The sequence below is a fragment of the Nelumbo lutea genome, chromosome 1 (genome assembly GCF_056320005.1).
Source record: "Nelumbo lutea isolate HS-2025 chromosome 1, American lotus-T2T, whole genome shotgun sequence".
NCBI classification, from domain to species: domain Eukaryota; kingdom Viridiplantae; phylum Streptophyta; class Magnoliopsida; order Proteales; family Nelumbonaceae; genus Nelumbo; species Nelumbo lutea.
In genome coordinates, this window is record NC_142684.1 from 173,555,464 (window position 1) to 173,576,500 (window position 21,037).

Here is a 21,037-nt window from a genome sequence, read left to right on the forward strand (position 1 = left end):
TTTCTTTCAAACAAAACATAACCTAAATAAAAAAAAAAAACTAATAAAAAAAGAAGAGAACTGGTTTTTGGTAAAAACCCTAGTGATCCCTACAAGAGTATGGGTCTACTATAAGTAAGCTACACACAGAACTGGTTCTTTGACATCCCTAAACAACGAGGTGGCACAGTCTAATCTATAGTGGGACTAACTTTCTACTTCTAGCAATCCCACATGGACATTGGTTCTTGGCTTCTTATAGTCAAAACTATGGTTCCCAATAGGAGTGCAACTTGGGTGGGACCAACCCAAGCTTGGATTGATCCAACCTGCAATTTTGCATGGGTTGGACTTGGCCTTTTAGCCCTCAAGCTGGGCCTGGGCCCAAAGTTTTTTTTTTTATTTTTTGGGTTAGGCCCGGTCCTAGACCTTAGGTAACCTTAACTCAGCCCGAGCCCAATCCAACCTTATTCCAATCCGAGCTTTGCCTAATTATGTATACATATAACATACATTTATATCAAATTTTAATATAGACTAATTAACCGATCCAAGCCGAACCACAATCAAGTGCATCAAATTTTTGTGCGGGCTGGTCCAAATTGGACAGTTTGAGCTTGACCTTGTGCTCAGGTCTTAATCCCAATGCGTAGGGTTGGATTGAACTTAAACTTAGCCCAGTTAGCCGAACTTGCACCCCTAGTTCCTAAAGATACCGAATTCGGTAGACACAATAAGTAAGCAAGCTGAATATGTGCAATATCATTTTGCTGACGTGTGTCCCACAAATGTCTACAGAGTGAGCAAACTAGAAAGCCTGTGCATTGCTCAATATCCCTTCACGGATGAATATGTGGATGTGATTTCATTATTGGATAAATTACGAATTGCTACCACATGTTTTAGAGATAGTGGCACTTAACCATCAAACTTTATTTTTGTCATTAGCATTCCATCAGTTAATATTAGCAAATATTCTTTTTACACGTTTCTAAAACCCTAAGTTGCTCTTATATCATTTTATGAGGCTATTTTTTTTTTTGTAGAAGATTGATAAATTACAATAAAACAGAAAAATAGAAAATTGCAAAAAATTATAAGAAATACAACCAAAAATCAAATAAAAGAGGAAAATAAAATACAAAAACACACTGAGAATTGCAAAAACAATAAACAATAAAAATGAAATTAAAGAATACAATAAAAATATAAAAATTGCTTAAAAAGAAAAAAAAGACAGTACAAAAGAATACTGAACTTTGTATAAGCATTTCTATAAAATTCCTAATTAGTACCTTGTGCTTTGGGCCTAATGCTATTTTGGTCCCCAAACTTAAAAATGCATCAATTCAATACTCAAGCTTTTAAAACGTGACAAGTATCTGCCATTAATTAGCGGTTACCCAGCCATTAAGTGGCATTTGAAAAAGGCATAAATGCCCTTCAAGTGTTATGTACTTTTCTTTATCAACCATTTAAACGTTGACAAAAAATTAACAGTCCCAAATTCTTGCCTTTTCCATTCAAGAAAGTTGGGGTCACGTTTGAGTGGGCATTATGATGACCTAACATTCTTGAATAGAAAAGGAAAGGATCTGAAATTGTTAATTTTTTGTCAATGTTTAAATGGTTGATAAAGAAAATTAAATGACATTCGAAGGACATTTATATCTTTATCAAATACTACTTAATGGCGGGTTAACAGCTAATTAACAGTAAATACTAGATTGTTATATTTTAAAAGTTTAAGTACTAAATTGTTGCATTTTAAAGTGTAAGGATTAAAGTGCCACTAGACCCAAAATACAAGTGGTTTAGTGTACTACTCCCAACGTAGTTTGTAATTTTCCCTTCTTTCAGATGGATCATTTGGATATATCCAAAAACTTTGGAGTGCCGGAAGGCGTATGTTGACTGACAGCGTAAAATAGTGTTACCATCAGGCCACTTCCACGTGGCAACAAGTAGTCCCCAATATTCTTTCATTGTCTATATAAACGATATCGAAAGAACAAGTATCCTCATCTCTTCTCGGTATCCTGCTACTTCTTTTGGAATCAATCCGCGTGTTTTGCCGCAGGAGAAATTAACTTCGAACAGCTAGCCATTGTAATCATGCCTGCTGGAGGATTCTCTGCGCCAGCAACTACCGGGCATCGAGTTCGAAGCCAGGATTACGCCTATCGTAATTATTTCTTGTATCATGGCCGCCACCGGAGGTCTGATGTTCGATTACGATGTCGGAGTTTCAGGTTTCTTTCTCCTTTTTCATGCAACCTTGGATTTCTATATGCTCCTTTTATTATTTATTTTCTAGATAAAACGAAATAAATTCCTGTAAGCATGATGCTTAATTTTAATTTTTTCAATTATCGTTGTATAGATTTTGATTGGCAATTCTTAGAGTCAGATTTTTTTTCCAAGTCGTTATTTCGATGATGAGTGATAACGAGCGAGCTCCAGCTTCTGGAATCACCACTAAAACGTTATTTTTTGGCCTTCCATTCAGTAAGAACTAATCCAATTGTTTCTTGCAAGTTGCTCTAAAGGTTCTCGCCTACGACCTACGTTGTCTGGGAAGAAATCAATGAAGAGAATAAATTTTCTCACATTTAACGAGGAGAACAGAAACTCAGATATTGAACTCTTTTCGTTGAAAAATTAAACTGCAAGGGGTATACCCCAAGGGGAAGAGAATCAGATCTTGAATCATTATTTCTGGAAACCAGAGACAGAGAGACAATCTCTAGTCAAGATGTTGGTCCGATCGCCTACAGAGACAGAGTTTACTGTCGGGACACTGGACCGATCTGGTACTCAAGTCAGACGGGAGACACTCACAAGATTTCATACAGAAATATTAAAATACCCTTGAAGATTCTAAGTACAGCAGGGGCATTTTGTAATTTGAACTTTGTTTAACTCGTTCAGACTTAAGACGTACTTTTGCTGATGGCTCCGACTGACTGACCCTAGTCCAGTAGTCCCTAGTTGCCCCTCAGACTCTAGCCTAGTTGGGTTTTCTCAGTGATGATATTCGTGACCTGACTCCGCTTCGGATCTCCTATACTTTTCATGCAATTCCATTTGGTCGGTGTTCAATTACACGTGTAAAAACATCCACATGTGTGAGAGAGTACATAAGTATGGACCAAATTGATCGCAGGTATTGGAACAAACCGCAATTAAACAAATTAATGGAGTCTTAGTTTTTTTCTTGGTAATCAACACCTTGGCATTCGTCTTTGTAGACCTCATTTTTTTTTCTAATTATTGACGTTAATCCCATCATAAGATATAATAGGGTTATGTTTGGTTTGATAACAAATAAGAGATATATAAAAAATTGAGGGAAAGTTCTTAAGAAATTTCCACAGCCTAAGAAAATTCTTTTTTGTTTTCTATTAAATATTGTTTTCCAAGAAAATCAATCATTTTCCTTCTTAATTTTTTGGTGCAACCAATAAATAGTAATAGTGCTTATACTCTAATTTTTCCAAAGCTCATAATGAGCTCTTTTAGAGGAAATCATAATGGGTATTTGCTAAAATGTATTCAGTGCTTATTTAATTACCAATCATAGTGTATTGTTTAATAAAAATAATAATAAATTTGTTGCAGGTGGTGTAACCTCTATGCCGGATTTCTTGAAGTTCTTTCCGGTAGTGTACCGGAGGACGAGTGAGCCGGGGATAGACAGCAATTATTGTAAATACGATAATCAGGGATTACAACTCTTCACTTCATCTCTCTATCTGGCGGGATTGACCGCCACCTTCTTTGCATCTTATACTACAAGAAGGCTGGGCCGGAAGTTGACGATGCTTATTGCTGGAAACTTCTTCATAGTTGGAGTAGCATTCAATGCCGCGGCAAAGAATCTCGTAATGCTCTAATAGGAAGGATCCTCCTTGGTTGCGGTGTTGGTTTCGTATCTTGGGGGGTACGGAGCCTTTTATAACTACTTCGCGCACTCACTCCTAAGCTTCTGTCAGGTCGGGTATGATTATCTCTGCGCTCCTGCCAGTTCGGGTGTCATTACCTCTGCTGGGGCAGAACCGCCATTGCTCTCTTTGTCGGAGCCGTCTCTGCAACTGGAGATGGCGGTGGCAGGTGGCCGTTGAAGTGCGGCTATCAAGCGTTAGATCCCAAGTCAGTCAGGTGCGCCGCCCCTAGATACGGACTTCCTCGGTGTCAGGCATGGTACAGTTGTTCAGTTCGGCGTCCTGGAGGCGAAGTGCTGGAGTGGTGAGCGAGGTGGTCTTGAGTTCAGTAGAGGTGTGTTCCGAACTGCCATGGGCAGGCCCACTCGGGTTGTTGGCCTTTGTGTTTGTAAGGCTCGGGGCCTAAGGGAGAGCTCGGGCTCTTTGCGGGGAGTTCGGGCTCCTTGTAGGGAGTTTGGTCCGCTGGTTCCTCCTTTCGGAGCTCGCGCCTTGGGCGTGCTGTTGTGCCGAGTTGTTGCCTTTGCCACGTGTTGAGTGATTACGAGGTCGGGCCAAATCTTCCTTCATCAATTGCCCCCCACTCCTCGCGCTAAGGGTCTTGCCCTGGCGCGGGGAGTTCACGAGGTGGCGGGTGGATTTGTCCCATACTTTGAACTGGTTGACTAGTAGGGCGAAGTGCGCGTTCGTTAGGATTTTTTTGGGTTTCTCGAGCGCCAAAAAGACGGGAAACGTGCCAATCTGTCTATAAATGCTAACAGATGTGACAGTGCGTGCTTATTTCAAAATTCAAAAAGTGCGCTGCTGGGAGACATGATAGTGGGCGTTTTTTCAAATTCGGAAAAAAACGCGCCACTGCTGCCTTTAATGCGAGGAGACATGCGTTGGCGTTCTTTCAGTTTTTAGAAAGACGTGCAGCCAGTCTCGTCTCAGTCTTAGGAGACGTGCAGCCAGTCACGTCTCGGTCTTAGGAGACGTGCTGGTGTTCTTTTGATCATTTGTTCTTTCCTTTTGGTAGGTGAATTCTTCTATTCATGCCTTGGCGGCCCAAGTGGAAAGGAGCTCGAGGTAGGCGCGAGCTACCAAAGAGGCTTTCCATGCTGTCGAGGCGGCTTCTCGAGCTGCTGAGGCAGCTTCCTGAGCTATTAAGGCGGTTTCTCGCGCTGCGCAGGCCAGGCAGGCGAGGTCTCAGAGAGATGCCGTGGCCATGGGAGTTGTAGTGAAGCACATGGCGGACCTGAGGCTGGATTTGCAGCATCAGGTTGAGTACCTTCAGGAGGATAATAGGGAGAGGACACAGATTTTTTCTCAAGGCATCAAAGATGCCAAGAAGAAGGTCATCGATGAATACATCGCCTCATCGCGCTTTGATGACTTGATGGTGGATTCGTACACAAGGGGCTTTAAACTAAGCCAATGGATGATCGGGAATACATACCCCGAGCTCGATATTAGTGCTATATTCACTTCGCGCATTACTCAGAAGATGGCCAACGCCGCTGATGGTGAGCTAGATTCCGAGGGCGAGGCAAGACCTTCGGGTATCGTTGAAGTGCCTTCTGGTGATGAAGAAGTAACTTCGGGCCTGTGAATTTGTTTTTTTTTTAAATATACACAAAGTATTTTGCAATGGAATGATTTTCTTTTGATTAAGTGTTGGTTTCTCTTTCCTCCAAACTGGCTGTATTGCCGAAATGACCATATGCCGATGCCCCTATTAGTTTGTTGTTGGCACCTTGCTTGAGCTTTTAGTTTGCATCTTTTGCTTTTGCTTGTCCATGCCGAGGTCCTTCTTAGTTCGGCGTCCTAGCCCTTTAGCTCTGGTAGACTTAATCCACTTCGCTTGGTGATGTATAGGTAGTATCATCTCAAGTTAACGACGTTCCAAGCTTGAAGTACTTGTTTGCCCTCTAAAGTTTCAAGCTTGTATGCCCCCCCTCCCCAAGTGCTCTCTTTACTCGGTAGGGCCCTTCCCAATTCAGTCCAAGTTTGCCCACGCCAGGCTCGGGTGCCATGATCTTATGGAAAATGAGGTCGCCGACACGGAAGTTCCGCTTTTTTACTCTGGCATTGTAGTACCGAGCTACCTTTTGCTGGTAAGCTGCGGTCCGGATGTATGCGAGGTCTCTTACCTCGTCTAGTAGGTTGAGGTAGGTACACAACTCATCTCCGTTTATTTGATCGCCGTATGCTTCTAGTTTTAGTGTAGGTATTTCGATCTCCACCGAGATTACCGCTTCAGTGCCGTAGGTGAGGTTAAAGGGGGTTTCTCCTGTGGCGGTTTTTTCCGTGGTTCGGTGAGCCCATAGAACACTTGGTAGCTCGTCCGCCCACAACCCTTTAATTCGGTCTAGTCGCGCTTTCAGTCCACAGAGGATAGCTCTGTTCATCACTTCTGTTTGACCATTTTCCTACGGGTGCGCGACCGATGTGAAGTTCTGTCGAATCCCCATATCTTGGCACCATTCTTGAAACTTGATATCCTCGAACTGCTTGCCATTGTCGGAGATTAGTACCCGAAGTAACCCAAAGTGACATACTATGTTCTTCCAAAAGAAGTTCTATACGTTTTAGGCTGTAACTGTTGCCAAAGGATCAACTTCTATCCACTTTGTGAAATAATCTACCGCTACCACTAGGAACTTCCTCCCACCCGTTGCTGGTGGGAATGGCCCCAGGAGGTTGATGCCCCATTGCGCAAAGGGCCATGGACTGGTGAGGTACTTGAGGTCGATGGCAGGCTGATGGTGGATATTGGCATTCTTCTGACATTTGTCACATTTTCTAACGAGCTCGATGACCTCTGCCTTCATCATTGGCCAGTAGTACCCTTGTCGAAGTGCCTTTTGGGCGAGTGCTCTGCCCCCCAAGTGTCCGCCGCACAGACCTTCATGAGTGTTGCAGAGTACGAGCTCGGTTTCGGCAGGTCGCAAGCAATGCAGGTAGGGGAGCGTGTAGGACCGTCGATACAATCGTTCGTCTATTATGACATATTTGGCTACTTGGCGCTGCACCCTCCTGGCTGCATTGCGGTCCGCAGGGAGGGTTCCATCTAGCAAGAAGCTCGCGAGTAGGTCGATCCAACTCGGCTCTGCTTCAAGGACGGGAGCGACCTCTTCTACCCCACTGAGAATGCTAGGCTGAGGTAAGTTCTCTATGTACACGGTTCTCATAGTGTTGTGACTCGTGCTGGCTAACCGGGACAGGGCATCGGCCTCAGTGTTCTCTGACCTCAGGATTTGCTTGATGAAGTGTGACTGGAAGTTGAGTAGAGCCTCCTTTACTTTTGCCAAGTATGCGATCATAGTGAGCTCGCATGCTTCGTATTCGCCCATAACCTGGTTCACAAGCTGGGAATCGCTGCAAATAACTATGTGTTTTGCTTTTACCTTTTGCGCTAGGTTCAAACCGACTATCAGTGCCTCATATTCCGCCTCGTTGTTGGATGCCGCAAACTCAAAGCATAGTGCGTATTCCAATTTCGTGCCACCTGGGCCGTGCGGCACTATTCCAGTCCCACAGCCCAACTGGTTCGAGGAGTCATCTAGTGAAGGATCCAGGGCTCTTCATCCCAGTTCGTGTTTGGCCTAACCAGGAGAGATGCCACACTGGCTGCTACTTCACAGGGTTCATACTCTATTGGCTTGGGAGCTTCGGTCTCACCCGAACTGGGGATCTCGGGCTCAACCAGCCTAGGGACTTCGAGGTTGAACGTGCACTCGACGATAAAATCTGCTAAGGCTTGGGCCTTAATAGCAGTTCGCGGCTTATACTGGAGGTCGTACTCACTGAGCTCGATGGCCCACTTCGTTAGCCAAACGGAAATCTCGGGCTTAAGTAAGACTTGCCTCAGAGGTTTGTCAGTAAAGACAACGACAGTGTGAGCCTAGAAATATGGGTGGAGTTTCCGAGCTGCAATTACCAGTGCGTATGCTAGTTTTTCTATCTGCGGGTATCTCGTCTCTGCTCCCTGTAGAACTTTACTAACATAATAGACGAGACGCTGGACCCGATCTACTTCTTTTATTAGTACCGAACTGACCACCTCGTCGCTTTCCGAGTGGTACAGTTCTAAGACCTCGCCCTCCTCTGGCCTGGTTAAGACTGGCACATTAGCGAGATAGCTTTTTAGCTCGTCGAACATGAGCTGACAATCTTGGGTCCCTTCAAACCCTTTGCCTTTGATTGCCTTAAAAAAAGGCAGACAACGGTCTGCCGATTTGGACATTAAGCGGCTCAGAGCGGCTATGCGGCCGTTTAGCCTCTGGACCTCTTTTATTTTTTGGGGTGGTCTCATATCTAGGATGGCCTTTATCTTGTCCGGGTTGGCCTTAATACCGCGCCGGTTGACAATGTACCTTAGGAACTTACCCGATGTGACACCGAAGACACACTTGTTTGGGTTCAGTTTCATGCTAAATTGACATAGAATTTGGAAGACAGAATCTAAGTCTGGTATTAATTCCTGTGAAAACTGTGTCTTGACGACCGTGTCGTCTACATAACATTCTATTTTCATGCCAATTAAGGGCCGAAATAGCATATTCACAAGTCTTTGGAAGGTCGCCCCAGCGTTCTTCAGTCCGAAGGGCATGACCTTGTAGCAGTACAGGCCGAACTTGGTTATGAAGCTGGTTTTTTCCTCATCGGATTGGTCCATCCTGATTTGGTTGTAGCTCGAGTAGGCATCAAAGAAGCTTAGCAACTCATGTCTCGAGGTCACGTCCACTAGGCGGTCAATTCTAGGAAGGGGGAAGCAGTCTTTTGGGCAGGCTCGGTTCAGGTCGGTGTAGTCGACGCACATGCGCCACTTGCCGTTTGCTTTTTTCACCAGCACTGGGTTGGATACCCAACTCCGGTAATGAACTTCCCTTATGAAGTCTGTTGCGAGGAGCTTTTCGACTTCCTCGTCGACCGCCCTCCAACGCTCTGAGGCTAAGTTGCGTTTCTTCTGTCTAATGGGTCTGACTACAGGGTCAGTATTAAGCTTGTGAGTTATAAGGCTAGGGTCAATACTGGGCATATCGGCCGCGGACCATGCAAAAATGTCTAAATTTTGAAGTAAGAAACTCACCAGTTCGGTTCGTAAAGGTTCATTGACAGAAGCACCGATCTGCAACGTTCGAACCGAAGTTGGGATTGCGACCGTTTCCTCTGTGGACGATGCTCGTTCCTCGCCTTGCTCCGTAGGCCACTCCAGCTCGAGGTCATCGACCGCCTTGGTTTTTCCCTTCAAAGCGGCAACATAACACTTACGGGACTCAAGCTGGTCACCCCACGCTACCCCCACACCGAAGTCTGTAGGGAACTTCATTGCCAATTAGTAGGGGGAGACCAATGCCCATAGAACATGCGTAATTGGCCGCCCTATTATGGCATTGTATGGGGAGGGGGTCGCGACCACCAGGAAATCGTGGTTGGGTCTCACCGCACAAGGCCATGTGCCGACTTCCACAGGTACTATTACTTTCCCAAGGGGCCTGACTTCCTCTCTGCTGAAGCCCACCAAAGGAGTGTTCGAGGGCTTCAACTCGCTTCTCTGCAACTGAAGCTGGTCAAATGCCGACTTGAAGAGGATGTCTGCCGAGCTACCTGAATCCACAAGTACGCACCTGACTTCGAAGTCGCTGATCCTTAGTTTTATGACAAGCACGTCATCGTGGGGGTAGTGGACACCTCGCGCATCATCTTCCGTGAAGAAGATTGGTTCTTTTGTCTTCGACCTCTTTGGAGGGTTCTGTTCTTCTCGGGTTGCTTCGCGAACTGACGTTCGGGCCGCCGCCGAAGTACAACCTGCTACCACCGAACCTCCCACTATTACGTGGAAGGTTCCCCGAACAGGCCTCTCTTCTGGAGGCTGTCTTTGCGATGGTTCGGCTGGCCTACTACTGGATTCGGGAGCATCCTTACTGTGCTCCCCTTGCCGGCCTATCTTTTTATTATTATTATTATTATTATTATTATTATTATTATTATTATTATTATTATTATTATTATTATTATTATTATTATTATGCTGTACAAAATTCCTCAAGTACCCGTGATGGATGAGTCCCTCTATCTCGTCCTAGAGATTATTACACTGTTAGGTACTATGACCATGATCTCTATGGAAACTACAATACAAGTTTTTATTTCTCCCAGGCCGGGTTTTTTCTGTCAACTAGGTTGGAGGGCTCGCCTTCCCTCTTTCTTTTCTCGATCCCGCTTTCGGTCCTTTGGTTGATCTCTTCCTCTGAACTCCCTGTGTGTTACTCCTCTCTTTCGGTCATTTGAGGAATTCGGTCACGGTCACGGGCTGGTTAGCTACCATGTGCCATTTGAACTCCTTGTGTGTTACTCCTCTCTTGGCCGCCGCGAACTGCACCGCGGGGTATAGTCGCGGTATCTGCAAGCACGCATCATTGAACCGCTTGATGTAGCCCCGGATGGACTCTCCTTCCCTCTGGACTACTCTGAAGATGCTTTCCTCGGTTCTGGGGCACCGCTTGCTGATAACGAAGTGTGCGGTGAAGACCTGCACGAACTGGGTCCAACTTCTTATTGACCCGGGGGCCAGGTTCCTGTACCAAGTGCAGGCCACCCCCTTCAAGGTGGTGGTGAAGGCCACGCACATGCATGATTCACTGGCCCTGGCTAGGTGCATTTGGGACTGGAAGGCATCGACGTGGTCATTGGGGTTGAAAGACCCATTATACTTGTCAAAAGGGGGGAGCTTGAAGTCTCTAGGCATGGGGACTCGTCCGAGCTTGTCTCTTCTTTACTTCTGAGCTCGGGTAGGACACGAGTGGCAGTTCGGCGACTTCGCCGGCATCTTCGTTGCTAAGTGGGCCTGGTATTGGCGCTACTGGACTCTGTGTTGCCGAGCTCGATGGGCCCGGACTATTGGTAGTTTGTCGCTAGGACACTAAATCGATTCTTTGTCAGCGGGAGTTCAGTATTGGAGTGCCGAGATATTGACTTGGCGGGGGAGGTTCCTGATCCGCCGATGAGCTGCGAGGCGGGGTGGTTTTTCTTTCCCCTCGGCCTGGGGATGAGGCCTGGCTCTTGTGGGGGTTCTGAAGTTGGGAGGCTTCTCCTCGGTGATGGCGTCCACCCTGAGGGGAGGGCTTAACCGGCTTTGGAGCAGGGTGCCGGGGTGGAAGCAGTGGTTGGTTCAGGGGCAGTTGGGGGAACTGCTGCTGATAGTGATGCTGAGAGATGTGGTGCAGTACTTGGTGCTGCTGGAGCTGATGCTACTGGAATTGTTGCATTTGGGCTTGCATTGCCCGCATGCATTGCATCAGGTCGTCAAAATGGTTTTGGCTGGTCGCCAGGGGGACAACAGTTGGTTCAGTAAAGGTTGTTTTCCATAGGGAGAGGAAAGGGGACGTTCATGGCGGGGAGGCTTACGGGTGCCACTATTCATGGCGCGTTCAGGCTGAGGATCCCATCCACCGGAAGGGGGATGGTGAACTGTCTGATGCACACCACGGAGACTTGAAGTTGCTCCCCGGTGGTGTTCATCTCCGTGCCACGTCTGGCATTGCTGGAAGAAGCCATGACTGTTGGGTTTTTTTTTTCTTTTTTTTTGGAAAAGAGAGGTTGAGAGTTTGAGAGGGAGGCTTTTAGAAGCTTTCCCACAGACGACGCCAATTGATGTTGTGCAATCCGGTTGGTCCTAGCTGTCAATGACCTTGCCTCTGATTGGAGCAATAGGGGCCTGAAACAGAGAAGGTGAAGAATCTCCGGGGGGGAACCCGGTGAGATTGCTCCGAAGTTCAAGTTAGTATTTCTTCAAAGGCAAGATAAAACTAGATGGCGCAAAGTTCACATACCTTGTTCTTGGGGGGTAGGGAGCCTTTTATAACCACTTCGCGCACTCACTCCTAAGCTTTTGTCAGGTTGGGTATGATTATCTCTACGCTCTTACCAGTTCGGGTGTCATTACCTCTGTTGGGGTAGAACCGCCACTGCTCTCTTTGTCGGAGCCGTCTCTGCAATTGGAGATGGCGGTGGCAGGTGGCCGTTGAAGTGCGACTGTCAAGCATCAGATCCCAAGTCAGTCAGGTGCACCGCCCCTGGATACGGACTTCCTCGGTGTCAGGCATGGTACGGTTGTTTAGTTCGGCGTCCTGGAGGCGAAGTGCTGGAGTGGTGAACGAGGTGGTCTTGAGTTCGGATAGAGGTGTGTCCTGAACTGCCATGGGGCAGGCCCACTCGGGTTGTTGCCCTTTGTGTTTGTAAGGCTCGGGGCCTAAGGGAGAGCTCGGGCTCTTTGCGGGGAATTCGGGCTCCTTGTAGGGAGTTCGGGCTCCTTGTAGGGAGTTCGGTCTGCTGGTTCCTCCTTTCGGAGCTCACGCTTTGGGCATGCTATTGTGTTGAAGTGTTAACTTTGCCACGTGTTGAGTGATTACGAGGTCGGGTAAAATCTTCCTTCATCAGGTCCCACTATCATGAATTCATGACAAAAACAAAGACTCAAATTGATCTCCCAAGATCCTGCACTACTTTTTTATTCAAGTTGTGAAAACAATGCAAGTTTATTACAAATTTGCACATGATTGTGCAATTGTGCACTTCTCCACCAAAGCAGTTTTAAATTTTATCCACTTGTATTCTTCACCAGAAAGCATGCCTTATATGTTTGGTAAAATGGGCTTTTTCTTTTTCAATATTTCAACCATGGCGGAAAAAAAAAATAAAAAACATGGGCCCATTCCTATGATATGGTGGTATATATCATGTCTTTCGGGTTTTACACTTTCACTGTCTCCCTTTCTCTTTCAGTCTTTCTACTGGAGCCGTGGAGGTTGGTTGTGATTAAATGAGAATGTTGGGTAACGCGCCTTGGTGATTGAGATACTACCGGGTTTGAGAACCCTTGAAAGGAAAAATGGGTGCGGCATTGTTTTTGTTTAGCCATATGGACGGATTAATGGAGTTGAGTCAGCTACCTCACCAAGACGGGCAAAATATTGAGCCAGACCATCTTGTTAGGGGAGAGCACAGTTGATACAACCTCTATTGTTTGACTAATATGGATGTGCTATTGAATATTGTTGATTACCCAACTGAGAGGTGTCAATGTACGTGTTGAACACGTGTAAAACAGAAAGACAAAAGATACCGAAAGGACAATGCTGACTATTTTTCAAGGGCCAATAATTCTGCATGTTGTGGAAGGGTGGTGGGCCTGTGGGGACGTAGAGGCTAGTGGTAGAGCTGGGTTATGCAGCCCAACAAATATGAATCATGATCAGACCGTTGATCTGGCATTGGTAAATGGGGCATCTATGTGAGATAAATGGAATTTCCATTGGTTCTACCTCTTGCTTATTCCTGCCATTTTGTCTTTCTGACTGTTAATGTAGGATTTGTATGTCTGGATTCTAGCGTTCTAGGCTTCTAGCTTCTCTGGGTCTTTGGGTAAATCCTTCTCCACCTCACAAGCTAGCTATCAAATCTGGACGTTGTTTTTATCGGCTAAACTTTTAATTTTATTTTTTTATACACAAAGTCGCACCATATAACATGGGCATACGGCCCAAATATCCAGAATAAGGCTTCTGCTTTAATTCATCATCAGTACACCTCTTCATTCTCCATTCAGAGAAATTCCTAATCTGTTATTTGACTCCTTTAATCTGGTTTTTTGTGCCTGTATGAAACACAACAGGCTGTTCCACTATTCCTATCAGAGATAGCACCGACCAGAATACGTGGAGGACTGAACATACTGTTCCAGCTGAACGTCACCATCGAAATACTCTTCGCCAACCTCATCAATTACAGAACCGCTAAGTAAGCATTGAATCGAATACTCCATCCCCATATTTCTCACAGTCTTTTCTGCGACAAGGGCAATGTCTTGATCCTTTATTAATTGAGATAATCCTTATGCTACTCGTTTAATTTCTAACCCTGGATCTGCTAGCGTGTACAACATGCTACGTAGTCAAATCATTAGCAAAAACATCAGCCATCCGTGCAACTGTCAGATAACCAGCAATTGACGTGTTTACTTATGATTGGATCACGTAGCCTGACTTTCTTTTATCCATATGCATGAATTGACGGTTGAGTGTTGACAGTTGACACTATAAATTTCAACAGCTCCACTACCGAGAGTCCGAGACTGACCCAAGTCTGTAGCAGTGGATTTAGAAGGGGGAGGGGAATAAATCATCGGTGCTTTTGAATGACGCATGAAACTTGGCTTCTTTGGTCTTTGTTTTGTTACCACTTGGGATTAATCAGTGTCGATGGTGTGAAACTGAAACATACATCCTAAATAAAAGTACAATATTATAATACTAAATAATATAAAAATTAACAAAAAAAAAACAAAGTTTTGGCTTTATATTGGATTTTCCGTCACCCATGAGTCATGACACGACACAGTGGAAGGGCCCTATTATTTGCTGACTGTAGCTTAGAGCCTTAGAGCACCACTACATCACCAATTATTCAACTGTGCCAGAGAGAGAGAGAGAGAGTTGTGCGAAAATGACAAGTGCCCACACTGTTAGAGATTTACAGCATTGCCAATTTGCCAATTATGTGGCTTTTCTTGCCCCATGAACCTTAGCCGCTTTTGCCGCCATTTGCTACTACAATTACATGAAGCTTTCTAAATTCTAGCCTTTGTTGTTTTTGCTTCTGTTTATTTGCTTTAATATATCTTTTTTCCCTGATAGCAGTAGCTTTGTTCAACCAAGCTAAAAAGAAAAGATTCCATTTACATGTATTTTGACAAATTTACTTTACCTGCACCTTCCTCTATTTGCTTGTACCGTTACGAAACGTTCTTTAATCCATGAACAGTTAAAAGCTAAAGTTACCCCAAAAAAGGGGAAAAAAAACTCCAGAACATTTGTGGCATCCAGATTGAAATTACTCAAAAGTTATTATGAATTTTCATTTTATCTTGGTGAGAATTTTGGTCACTTTATTTCAGAGGAAAAATATATGTTGAGATTACAATGAGATATGAGATATTCTCATGCTGATGTTTAATATGTTGAGATTACAATGAGATATGAGATATACTAATGCTGATGTTTAATCTATTTCTATTTTTTAATTCTGTTGTCGTGACTGTTGACATTACATCTCAATGCTTGACCCTACCATAGGATCAAAGGAGGCTGGGGCTTGAGGCTCTCTCTGGGGCTGGCTGGGATCCCTGCGTTTCTCCTAACCTTGGGGGCCCTCTTGGTGGTTGACACCCCTAACAGCCTCATAGAGCGGGGTCGCTTGGAAGAAGGAAAAGCAGTACTGAGGAAGATAAGAGGCACTGAAAAGGTCGAACCTGAGTTCCAGGAGCTCGTGGAAGCGAGTCGCGTGGCTAAACAAGTGAAGCACCCCTTCAGGAACCTCCTTAAGCGGAGGAACCGACCCCAGCTGCTCATTGCAATAGCCTTACAGGTCAGGATTCAGGATTACTAGCTCACTGCTACAGCTCTAACTTTTCCCACATTAAATCTTGATAATGGAGTGGACCATACATTAGAGCATTATATCAAACAGTGGTGCCCTGATCCGTCGTCCCAAGTCCTGTATATTCAATATATCATCACAAATAGTAAGTCCCTCGGTTTATGTTCATGCTGATGAGGTTTGTGTGTGAATGCGGTCACTCTGCTTCGACTATCAACTGAGACACCGCCGCGTCATTTGGTTGACCTATTGGCTAGAAACTGCCCAATTCCCACGCTACCTACCCAAGCAAATAGGGTCCTAATGCAACGACATAATTGGCTTGAGTAGTCCAGAATCAATTGGATAATGCTTACCAACCCCCAACTGTGAGCCAGATAGGGTGTGAATTCCACAAGAAGTCAGCAGAAAGCCAGAAACCCAAAATCTTCTTTTCCTACGCAGCCAAGTCCAAGTCAGAAAAGCCACGTACCCTATCTACTTCACTGATGTACTAATCTTAACATGCAAATCAGTTTGATCTCTAGGTGGGTTATACTGGTATTAATACTGGGTTTTTTAATTTTGTCGGGGGTTCCACAGATTTCCCAGCAATTCACGGGTATCAATGCGATCATGTTTTATGCCCCGGTGCTGTTTAATGCAGTGGGATTCCATAGTGATGCATCTCTTTACTCGGCCGTCATAACAGGAGCTGTCAACGTTGCGTCCACCGTCGTCTCTATCCACTCAGTGGACAAGGTTGGACGTCGGGTGCTTCTACTGGAAGCTGGGGTCCAGATGTTCTTCTCACAAGTGGTCATAGCAGTGCTACTAGGGATCAAGGTGACGGACCACTCAGACAACCTTGGCAAAGGCTATGCTATCCTAGTGGTGGTTATGGTCTGCACGTTTGTTTCATCATTTGCATGGTCATGGGGGCCTCTTGGGTGGCTTATTCCGAGTGAGACGTTTCCGCTGGAGACCAGATCGGCGGGGCAGAGTGTGACGGTGTGCGTCAACCTGCTCTTCACCTTTGTGATCGCACAGGCCTTCCTCTCAATGCTCTGCCACATGAAGTACGCCATTTTCGCATTCTTCTCTGGGTGGGTACTCATCATGTCCTTCTTTGTGTTATTCCTTCTGCCAGAGACCAAGAACATCCCCATTGGGGAGATGACCGAGCGAGTGTGGAAACAGCATTGGTTCTGGAAGAGGTTCATGGATGACGATGACGATGACGATGGGAGGGTAACAGAGATGAAGGGTATCGGGGCGACTAAGATGAATGGTGCCGCAACTAGGAAAGAGAAAGGCGGAGGTAGAAGTACGAATAAGTTCATCAGAAATGCCAAATTTACGGGCAGGATGTGATTTATAGGGGGAGAGGGCTAGTTGTAGGAAGGCCTGGAATTCTGAATTCTGCATCGTGTGTTTGCGTACTTTTCCCGTAATGGCATCGATGCTTCTGCATAGTTGTAAGAGATAGTTGTGCACCCGTTTCAAGGAATCGGGATAAATAGATTGATTATTAGAAAACTATTTTAATCCTTTTAATAGTCTTTTACTCCCTACCTCGCCACCCGCCGAAAAAGAAAACGAAAAAAAAAAACCCTTTTCTAGTCTAACCTACTGTTGCTTACTGTATATTTGTGATTTGGTCAATTTGAGATAGCGTAGCCCAAGAAGTCAAAGTGTTGTGAAACGCATTATCATGTTCAAAGAAAATGCCTTTTTCATCTGTATATCTACGTTCAATAAGTGATTTAAATCCGTCGTTGATCCGGCCGGTCAAACTGTTCAAACCGTCATCTATTCAAGATTTTGGGTCTAATTTAGTCAATACTCATTAGACGGACAAAAATTATTGATTTGGTCAAGAACTATTTGACCCCGATCGATTCAACCGTTCATCTATTTGACCCGATCATTGGATCGGGGTTATACATTTAATGCATGCAAAATTTTGGAGGTCATAACTTTGCATTCCGACGTCCAATTGGGGTGATTTTTTTTTTTTTGGATAGCTTTTCATGATCTATATGTCCCAAAGGGCCATAGGCACCTTGCCCCACTATTTTCACAAAAAAACCCTTTTTCGGCCACAAATTGTAATTTTTAATAGTTTTTATAAATAAAAAACTAAAAACTAAATAAAAAATATAAATTAAATATAATATAACATGGCATTGTATGATGACGTGGCACGGTCTGAACTATTTGACCCAGCCAGATCAACTGGTGACTTACGACCTAGAGACAAAAAATGGTTCAACCTCTGTATCGGTTTTTAAAACATTGTGCTGAAGAGACCACTTTTCTTTTTCTTTTTTAGAATCTTTTTCGGTATAATAGATTTTCCTTGTTTTTGGTAGATGAAGACATGCACTACTTTATTGCAATTAGGGGTGTAAACAGATCGAATCCAAATTCGACCGATTAGACATTCAAATTATCCGAATTCAATTTGATTATGTTGAATCTCGAATAATAAATCACAGGAATAATAAATTATCACTCATAAAGATGCATTTCTTCAAATTAGCATATAGTTTATTTTCTCTTAATGTTTTCAGGACCTCCCTAATATGTCCCACATGCTCAGTGATAGATTTGCTGTATATCAAAATATCATCAAAATAGACTACCACAAATTTACCAATGAAGGGGTGCAATACCTAGTTCATCAGCCTCATGAAAGTGCTGGGTGCGTTGGTTAGTCCAATGGGCATGACTAACCACTCGAACAAACCATCTCTAGTCTTGAAGGCTATAATCCATTCATCTCCGGAACGGATCCTGATTTGATGATACCCACTCCTAAAATCTATTTTTGAGAAAACTACAGCTCCGCTCAGTTGATCCAACATGTCGTCCAACCTAGGAATGGAAAATTTGTACCCAATAGTAATCTTGTTAATGGCCCTGCTGTCGACACACATTCTCCAACTGCCATCCTTCTTAGGTGTAAGTAAGGCAGGTACTGCACAAGGACTCATGCTAATTTGAATGTGTCCCTTCTTCAATAATTCTTCTACCTTTTCCCATAAGATTTCATTATCCTTAGGACTCATCCTGTAATGTGGGAGGTTAGGTAGACTGGCACCTGGAACAAAATCAATATGGTGTTGTATGTCTCTCATGGAAGGGAATTCATTTGGTATCTCCTCTGGAACTACATCATTGAATTCATCCAGTAGTCCCTGTACTTCAGCAGGAATTTTATTTTCATCATTAACATCTTCTCCTTTTACTACTAACAAATATATTTCATGAGTATCCTTACATTCTTTAACAAATTCAGCATGATGATGGGTGATGGTAAGGAAATTATTCTCATGTGTTTTTGGAACATTTGTAATATTCTTCTCAGCTATGGGTAACAAAGTATAACGTGTACCTTCTTTTTTAAGTTGATAGGTATTCTTCCTACCCATGTGCCTTGCATCTATATCAAACTGCCAATGCCTTTCTAACAAAATATGGCAAGCATCCATATCAACAATATCACAATATACTTCATCATGGTACTTACTAATCGAAAAAGGTACATTGCAGCATTCTTCCACTTGTACGCCGCCTCCTTCCTTGATCCACCCAATTGTGTATGGGTTGGGATGTTTTTCAGGAATCAGCTGTAATTGTTGGATGACATCTCTGCAAATAATATTTTCTTGACTGCCACTATCAATAAATAAATTAAATAATTTTCCCTTGATAGTACATCCTTTGTGAAGTATCCTTATTTTTCTAGGAAAACATTAATTTTCTTACCACACAAGTATACTCCAGATGTTCATATGGACCCTTTTCATCCTCCCCATCAGGTCCACAATATACTTCCTCCTCAATATCTTCTTCATCCTCCCTTTCTACCATATTATCTACCTTCCTCCTGGGACAGTCACTGGATCTATGTCCCACCTCATTACATTTAAAATATTTAATTGGAGTGGGCCTTGCATAAGGGTTACTGGGTTTAGGAGGGTTGGAAGGATTACCTCGAGTATATCCTCCTATAGTAGCCTTACCGGCGTTACTTGTGTTTGCTGGGTGAGAAGGTTGTACAACCGGGATTGATTTGTTCCTGTCGACGGTTGCCGGTCTGTTGTTGCTCCCGCTGTACCGGTAGTAATTATCACTGTGTGCCTTGATTTGAAACATTAATTCTGCTTTTAAGGCTAGGTTCCTTGCTTCCTGCACACTGAGAACCATCTATACACCAATTTTGTCCTTGATGGACGGTCTCAACCCGCTCAAATAACGGGCTGCCTGCTGGTTATCACTTTCAGACATCTGGTTTCTTTCTGCTAATCTTAAAAATTTTGATGTGTACTCATTAACATTACGTGAACCCTGCGCACACCTCTGATAAGATTCAAACATATATTGTTCATAATCAGGAGGTAAAAATCTACCTCTGATTAACTATTTCATGTGCCTCTAGGTTCAAACAGGACCCCTTCCTTCTCTCATTCGGGTCTCTCTCATCCGTTCCCACCAAACAGATGCACCTCCCTTTAATCGGAAAACTACCAGTTTTACCCTTCGTTCCTCTGGTATCTCCATGTAATCAAAGAACCTATCGACTTCTGTGATCCAATCCAGAAGTCCCTCTATGCCAAGATCTCCACTAAAAGTAGGAATATCTACCTTGAGTTTAAATTCATCATTGCTCCTACGGGGATTGAAATTACCTTGATTGTGCCAATTTCTACCATTTCTGTCGTTGCCGGGAAGAACTGGAGCACCACCAAATTCTAGATCATCATCACTGTCATCGTCCAGGACTGGTCGTTGTAGCGCAGTATGGACAGGTGGTCTGTCGTGATCGTCTCCCTCGATTTGCTATGGATGTTCCCGGTTCCGTGGAGCAACCTCCCGTAACAAGGTTCGCAGCTGTTCAACCATCTCTGCCAACTGCTGCTCGATGTTATATGTGGCTATACGTTGTTCTTCGATTGCTCTCCAAACAGCTAGAAACCCCTGATCTCCGTCACGGGGTGGGTTGCGACTGCTACCGTCTGGGTTGGACATGACTGGGCGAATTCCCTGCTCTGATACCACCTGACGCAGCGTGGAAGCAATGAGAAACCGGACTGACTATGCAAGCACTAGGCGATTGCTAGCTTCTAGCGAAGAGCACTAAATTCTCTGGGAGAGAGAAAAGGTGGCGAAAATTGGAAGAAGAGAACTTGAAGAAATTTTGAAAATATGAAGTATGAATTGATGAATAATTCTGGAAAAATAGCAGTATTTATAATACATTTGGAAATTGTAAAAGAACTAGGGAAATAATAACTAGGATAGATCCAAATATCTAATCTGATAGAATCGAATTCTTCTTGGTTTGATCTCCACCATTCGATCTCCCTAGATGCATGAATCTTGGATTATCTTGCTAATCTTGATGCTTCTTTGAGTCTTTCTTGATAATCTTAGAAGAGTCTTGGAAGAGTCTTGCCTTATCTTGCTAATCTTGGATTCTTGGATCCCTTGCTTCTCTTGAATTCTTGGATCTTAGTTAGACTTATCCTTATCCTAGGAGTTGTCGCCCCTAGGGATGAGATGGGCCTTGTGATGGGCCTCCATCAATCTAATTCTTCTCATTTGGGAGTCTGAATCTCCTGCCCACAAGAACTATACATACCGGGTGCTGTGCATGGTATTGTGCACAGGGAGAACATCTCATTTTTCTACATGGTATTGTGCACAGG

The 21,037-nt window shown here is 44.2% G+C and overlaps 1 pseudogene across 1 annotated transcript; it reads left to right on the top strand.

The window, feature by feature from the left end:
- The first annotated feature begins 2,094 nt into the window (after positions 1-2,094).
- LOC148879268 (sugar transport protein MST4-like) lies at positions 2,095-16,859 on the top strand (annotated as a pseudogene). The gene is made up of 5 exons (XR_016105539.1): positions 2,095-2,231; positions 3,601-3,912; positions 13,572-13,703; positions 15,038-15,329; positions 15,924-16,859. The product of XR_016105539.1 is annotated as a sugar transport protein MST4-like (transcript).
- The last annotated feature ends 4,178 nt before the right edge of the window (positions 16,860-21,037 follow it).